Below are 6908 nucleotides of genomic sequence, written 5' to 3'. Positions count from 1 at the left end.
AGTGGTTTGGTTTTCTGCAGGTCATCATATAAAAACCGATCCGTTTTATGTAACGCCTTGAGGAATTTCGCCGCTAGTTCCTCGGTCTGGAGGCAGTGGTCAATGAGCTCATGCATCATCTTAACCTGATTACCCTTACTGTGAAAATAACTGAGTAGATTCGCATCATCGGGGTTGTTTGTCAGGACCTCATCCACGATAGGTCTGATGTAACAATGCCTCTCGGCTATGTCGTCCTTGTAACTCTTCAACAACTGGCAATTCATTATACAGAATGAGGAGGTTGTATCTAGTGAATTTATATCTAGTGAATAGTGGAACATTGGTGCTGTGCATCTATATATATGGTACAGTCTGAACTGTGTTTGGACACATTACCCATGGTCGGATGCATGTTCTCCCATAGACGTATGTACCGTAGGTTTGACATAGGATCAGTGCCTGGATGAATGGCATGGTTGTAAGGTTGGCTAAATGAGCCCTCGTTACATGTACGAACCGTGGTTGGTTATATGACTTGTGCTCGGATACCTGAGTGGTGCCTGGATGAATGGCATGGTTGTAAGGTTGGCTACATGAGCCCTCGTTACATGTACGAACCGTAGTTGGTTATATGACTTGTGCTCGGATACCTGAGCGGTGCCTGGATGAACGGCATGGTTGTAAAGTTGGCTACATGAGCCCTCGTTACATGAATGAGTCTTGGTTGGATAAAGGAGTCTTGGTTGGATACATGAGCCCTGCTTGCCTATAACAACAGCAATCTGGTCCCTGGTGTGGACTAGAACAATGTTTATCTATTGACCACATTCTGTAGTTGCAATAAATTCACATACTGTATGTGTGATGTGTTTGGTATCCTTCAAGGTCATAGTCATTGAATGAACTGCATAATAACTTATATATAAGTTTAGTAAAGAAACACAGTCCCTCACTTTGCCATGAACAAGGACTCCCACTTTATAATAAATAACATATTCATAAATAACGGAACAATAGCAACATGTGGTGTCACTTCAACTTGTTTATTTCGTTTGTAATACAAGGATACACATCATGGGTTGTTACAGGGCCCAGTTGTACTATGCAAACAGAACGACATCTTCCATTGACATAATGTTTGGAATATCAAACACATGCATGTTAAAGGAAGACACTACCAAGGAGATGAAGTTGCGGGACGGCTCGGGGATGGTAGTGTCCCAGCACATCTCTTCCAGTTGCACAATCATAGCTTTGCAATCGTTGCTGTTTACCCGGAACTCTGCATATTCTTTGGGAAGCAATTGGTCATAAACGTACAGTACGTCTAGCGCTGGCACGATAGACGTGATCCTCTGGTTGTAGAAGGGTATCATAGTCATCAACTATAGATCGTGGACCTTATCACCGAGTGCCATGCGCACCTTGTCTGTCAATGTCACGACGGGAGTATCTTTCCTCACTGAAACAAATACACAAAACGTGATTTAGTGTAAGAGCAAGTGTCGATCCATTACAGCCCTTACGCTCACTGTACATGTGTTTATACCCACCGAAACTTCCCTGTGGCCCGTAGTTTTGCAGGTCATAGTATAAGCAGGGATGTGTTTCACATAACACCTTGAGGAATCTCTCGGCTCTTTCCTCGGTCTTGAGGCAGTGTTCAATGACCTTATGCATCATCGTAACTGTATTGCTCTTACTGTGAAAAGACCCGAGTAGATTCTCACCCTCGGGGTCTTTTGTCAGGACCTGATCAGAGATACTTCTGAAGCCCCGATGACTCTCGGCTATGTCCTCCTTTTAACTGTTCAATAACTGGCAATTCATTTTACAGACCAGAGGTTGTGAATAATGGAACTGTGTTGAGCTGCATGTCTCTATATATATAAATAAATAAATATATATATATATATATATATATATATATATGGTAAATTCTGAATCGTGGCATGATACATCACCCATGGTTGTATGAATGTTCTCTCGTAGAAGTACCCTTGGTTGGATACATTTGGTTGGATACATGAGCCCTGTTTGGATGTATGGTCCTCGGTGGGAAAGGTGAGCCCTTGCTGTATGAAGTGCGTTTTAAGTAGAAACTTGGAGTTCGCCGAACTCACCGCTTTGGTCGACTTTACCACCAGTACCATCTAGAGGTCCACATTGGTAAACAACAGGTTTATGAAAAGATTCTACAAACAGAAACATGTCTTCTGAACCCATTTTATTGATGTGTAATTCTATGAAATGTTTGTTGATATCAGCCCCACTGTCGAGCTTCTGATACCACAGACACACAGTGTCTGTGTTGTTAAGTAGAAACCGAGTTGTACCCGATCCATTCACCTTGGTCCAGTTTACAATAAGTTCCATCTGAGTCGAGACCTCTAAAGGTACAACCTCGGCATCTTGGGTGAGCTCAATGATCCTGGATGCCGACATGGTTGTCGTCCGGTCGATACTGAGCTGTGTGTACAAGGACAACCTCACCGTTTGATTTGAGACAAACCGTGTAATAATGTTCCTTGATGGGGATGAATAACTACTGGTTGGATGATACACGGTCAATCTGCATTGTTAAGGATGAGCTATGCTATCTAAATGGGGCTGAACACACCAAGGTCAGAGTCGGTAGTCTGCATGTATATTTAATATTGGAGAAACGTATAGCATTACCATAACAATGTAAACCTACAAAACATTGATTGTACACTTTCCATATCCATCCAAGGTGCATATTCATTCACTACATAATAAAGGTTACATAAGCCTGTTAACTTGTTTTGGATAGGGGGCAGTATTTTCACGGCCGGATAAAAAACGTACCCGATTTAATCTGGTTATTACTCCTGCCCAGAAACTAGAATATGCATATAATTAGTAGCTTTGGATATAAAACACTCCAAAGGTTCTAAAACTGTTTGAATGGTGTCTGTGAGTATAACAGAACTCAAATGGCAGGCCAAAACCTGAGAAGATTCTGAACAGGAAGTACCCTGTCTGACCATTTCTTGGCCTTCTTTGTCATCTCTATCCAAAACAAAGGATCTCTGCTGTAACGTGACACTTTCTAAGGCTCCCATAGGCTCTCAGAAGGTGCCAGAACGTTGAATGATGACTCTGCAGTTACTGGCTGAAAAACAGTAGCGCATTTGGTAAGTGGTCAATCTGAGAACAATGAGACGGGCGCACGTGTGCATGTGAAAAGTCCATTTTACTTTCTCAGTCTTTGAATGAAAACAACGACTCACGGTCGGAATATTATCGCTATTTTACAAGAAAAATCGCATAAAAATTGATTTTAAACAGCGTTTGACATGCTTCGAAGTACGGTAATGGAATATTTAGATTTTTTTTGTCACGATACGGGTCCGCGCGTCACCCTTCGTTACCCTTCGGATAGTGTCTTGAACGCACAAACAAAATGCCGCTATTTGGATATAACTATGGATTATTTGGAACCAAACCAACATTTGTTATTGAAGTAGAAGTCCTGGGAGTGCATTCTGACGAAGAACAGCAAAGGTAATCCAATTTTTCTTATAGTAAATCTGAGTTTGGTGAGTACCAAACTTGGTGGGTGTCAAATTAGCTAGCCTGTGATGGCGAGCTATCTACTCAGAATATTGCAAAATGTGCTTTCACCGAAAATCTATTTTAAAATCTGACACCGCGATTGCATAAAGGAGTTCTGTATCTATAATTAATAAAATAATTGTTATGTTTTTTGTGAACGTTTCTCGTGAGTAATTTAGTAAATTCACCGGAAGTGTTCGGTGGGAATGCAAGTTCTGAACGTCACATGCTAATGTAAAAAGCTGTTTTTTTATATAAATATGTACTTGATTGAACAAAACATGCATGTATTGTATAACATAATGTCCTAGGAGTGTCATCTGATGAAGATAATCAAAGGTTAGTGCTGCATTTAGCTGTGGTTTTGGTTTTTGTGACATTATATGCTAGCTTGAAAAATGGGTGTCTGATTATTTCTGGCTGGGTACTCTGCTGACATAATCTAATGTTTTGCTTTCGTTGTAAAGCCTTTTTGAAATCGGACAGTGTGGTTAGATAAAGGAGAGTCTTGTCTTTAAAATGGTGTAAAATAGTCATATGTTTGAAAAATGGAAGTTTTCGGATTTTTGAGGAGTTTGTATTTCGCGCCACGCCCTATCATTGGATATTGGAGTGGTGTTCCGCTAGCGGAACGTCTAGATGTAAGAGGTTTAAACTGCTGTAACATTTGATGCGAATATCATTTTTTCTCCAAACTCCAGATTCGAGTTATTAGCTGATTTGTGCCCATAGAAAAAAACACCCCTACTAAATAGGACCTTCAATTAGAGGCAACGAATAGAGGCAACGAGGAACAGCTGCGTCCAATTGAAGGTCAAAACAATAAACTTGACATAGAAATAGAAAAACTACAAAATAGAACATAGAAATTAAAAACATAGAACACAACACAAAAACCCCGACAACACAAAACAAACACACCCCTGCCACGTCTTGACCAAACTACAATAACAAACAACCTCTTTTACCCCCAAAGGTGCAGACCCCGGAAGCACCTCACACAAAAAATAAACACAAAAAAAATAAACCCCAAAACAAAAAATAATCCTAACTAAAGGGAGGGAAGGGAGGGTGGCCAACGTCACCGACGGTTCTTGTGCTACACCCCACCTCCCCAACCTCCTACTATAGAGGTGGCTCAGGCTCTGGCCTTACTCCTCAACCTAACCTGTCCACCACCGTAAAAATGCTTATTATATTTTACCCTTCCCGAAGTCTCTGGGCTATGGCACATCGCTGAAGACCTCGGGCTGATGCGCATCGCTGGAGGCTCCGGACTGGAAGGCGACTCTGGGAGCTCCGGACTGGAGGGCGACTCTGGGAGCTCCGGACTGGAGGGCGACTCTGGGAGCTCCGGACTGGAGGGCGACTCTGGGAGCTCCGGACTGGAGGGTGACTCTGGGAGCTCCGGACTGGAGGGCGACTCTGGGAGCTCCGGACTGGAGGGCGACTCTGGCTGCGCCGGTTCCGGACTGAAGGGCGGCTCTGGCTGCGCCGGTTCCGGACTGAAGGGCGACTCTGGCTGCGCCGGTTCCGGACTGGAGGGCAACTCTGGGAGCTCCACACTGGAGCGCGACTCTGGCTGTGCTGGTTCCGGACTGTAGGCCGTCTCTGTCGGTTCCGGACTGTGGGCCATCTCTAGACGGGCCACTATCGCCGGAAGCTCTGGACGGGGCACTGTTGCCGGACACTCTGGATGGGGCACTGTTGCCGGACACTCTGGACGGGGCACTGTTGCCGGACACTCTGGACGGGGCACTGTTGCCGGACACTCTGGACGGGGCACTGTTGCCGGAAGCTCAGGACGGGGACTGCGCACTGAAGGCCTGATGCGTGGGGCTAGCTTAGGAGGCGTCAGACTAGAGACACGCACCACAGGGCTAGTGCGAGGAGCAGGAGCAGGACGAGCTGGACTGGGCTGACACACTGGAGGCCTGGTGCGTGGGGCTGGTACTGGAGGTACCAGACTGGAGACACGCACCCCAAGGCTAGTGCGAGGAGCGGGAACAGGACGTGCTAGACTGGGCTGACGCACTGGAGGCCTGGTGCGTGGTGCTGGCTTTGGAGGCGCCAGACTAGAGACACGCACCTCAGGGCTAGTGCGAGGAGCAGGAACTGGATACACCGGGGCATGAGTAGGCACTGGAGGTCTGGAGTGCACCTCCTGCACAACCCGTCCTGGCTGGATGGTAATAGTAGCCCTGCACGAGCGGAGTGCTGGCACAAGGCGAACTGGGCTGTGCAGAGGCCTGATGGGTGCCTTGCGTAGAGCAGGCGTAGGGTAGCCTGGACCTAGGAGGCGCACTGGTGGCCAGATGTGCTGTGCAGGCATCCTCCTTCCAGGCTGGATGCCCACTCTAGCACGGCACTTGCGAGGGGCTGGGATCGCTTGCACCGGACTGTGCATGCGCATGGGCGAGATTGTCGCACTTCCGCATACACCGGTGCTCTCCACTCCACACACTCCCCATAATAAGCATGGGGAGTTGGTTTAGGGCTCACCCTTGGCCCAGCCAAACTACCCATGTGCCCCCCCCAAAAAAAAATCTTGGGGCTGCCTCTCAGGCTTCCCCGCTAGCCGTGTCCCAACATAGCGTTCTCTGTCCTCTCTAGCCTTCCTCCATGGTCCTTCTCCTGCTAGTATCTGCTCCCAAGTCCAAAACTCCTTATAGCTCTGCTGCTGCTCCTTCCTCCGCTGCTTGGTCCGTTGGTGGTGGGTAGTTCTGTCACGGGTGTCGTAGGGATTAGACCAAAACGCAGCGGGAACGTGTAAACTCATCTTCTTATTTTATTAAAGAAGGAAAACAAAAAGAAACACGTATACAAAAACAACAAACGACACTAAACAGTCCCGTCAGGTGCACGAACACAAAACAGGAAATAACTACCCACAAATCCCATAGAAGAAACACCCCTACTAAATAGGACCTTCAATTAGAGGCAACGAGGAACAGCTTTCTCCAATTGAAGGTCAAAACAATAAACTAGACATAGAAATAGAAAAAATAGAAAATAGAACATAGAAATACAAAACATAGAACACAACCCAAAAACCCCGACAACACAAAACAAACACACCCCTGCCACGTCCTGACCAAACTACAATAACAAACAACCTATTTTACTGGTCAGGACGTGACTATTAAACAACACATAAAAAAACAAACTGCGTATTGTTTTTATTATAAATAAATATTTAAGTTAGCTGCATTGCTCTTCAAGGGTAATTTTATGATTACCCTTACAAAAACTCACCTTCAATGACAGCTCATCAGGCTACTATAAGGATTACCTTTATTGATTTTCAGCAGAAAATCTCCAGGCCTGCCAATAGCTTGTGAAACTCC

This window comes from Salmo trutta, chromosome 19 (genome assembly GCF_901001165.1).
Source record: "Salmo trutta chromosome 19, fSalTru1.1, whole genome shotgun sequence".
Classification (NCBI taxonomy): Eukaryota; Metazoa; Chordata; class Actinopteri; order Salmoniformes; family Salmonidae; genus Salmo; species Salmo trutta.
This window is presented reverse-complemented; position numbering follows the sequence as displayed.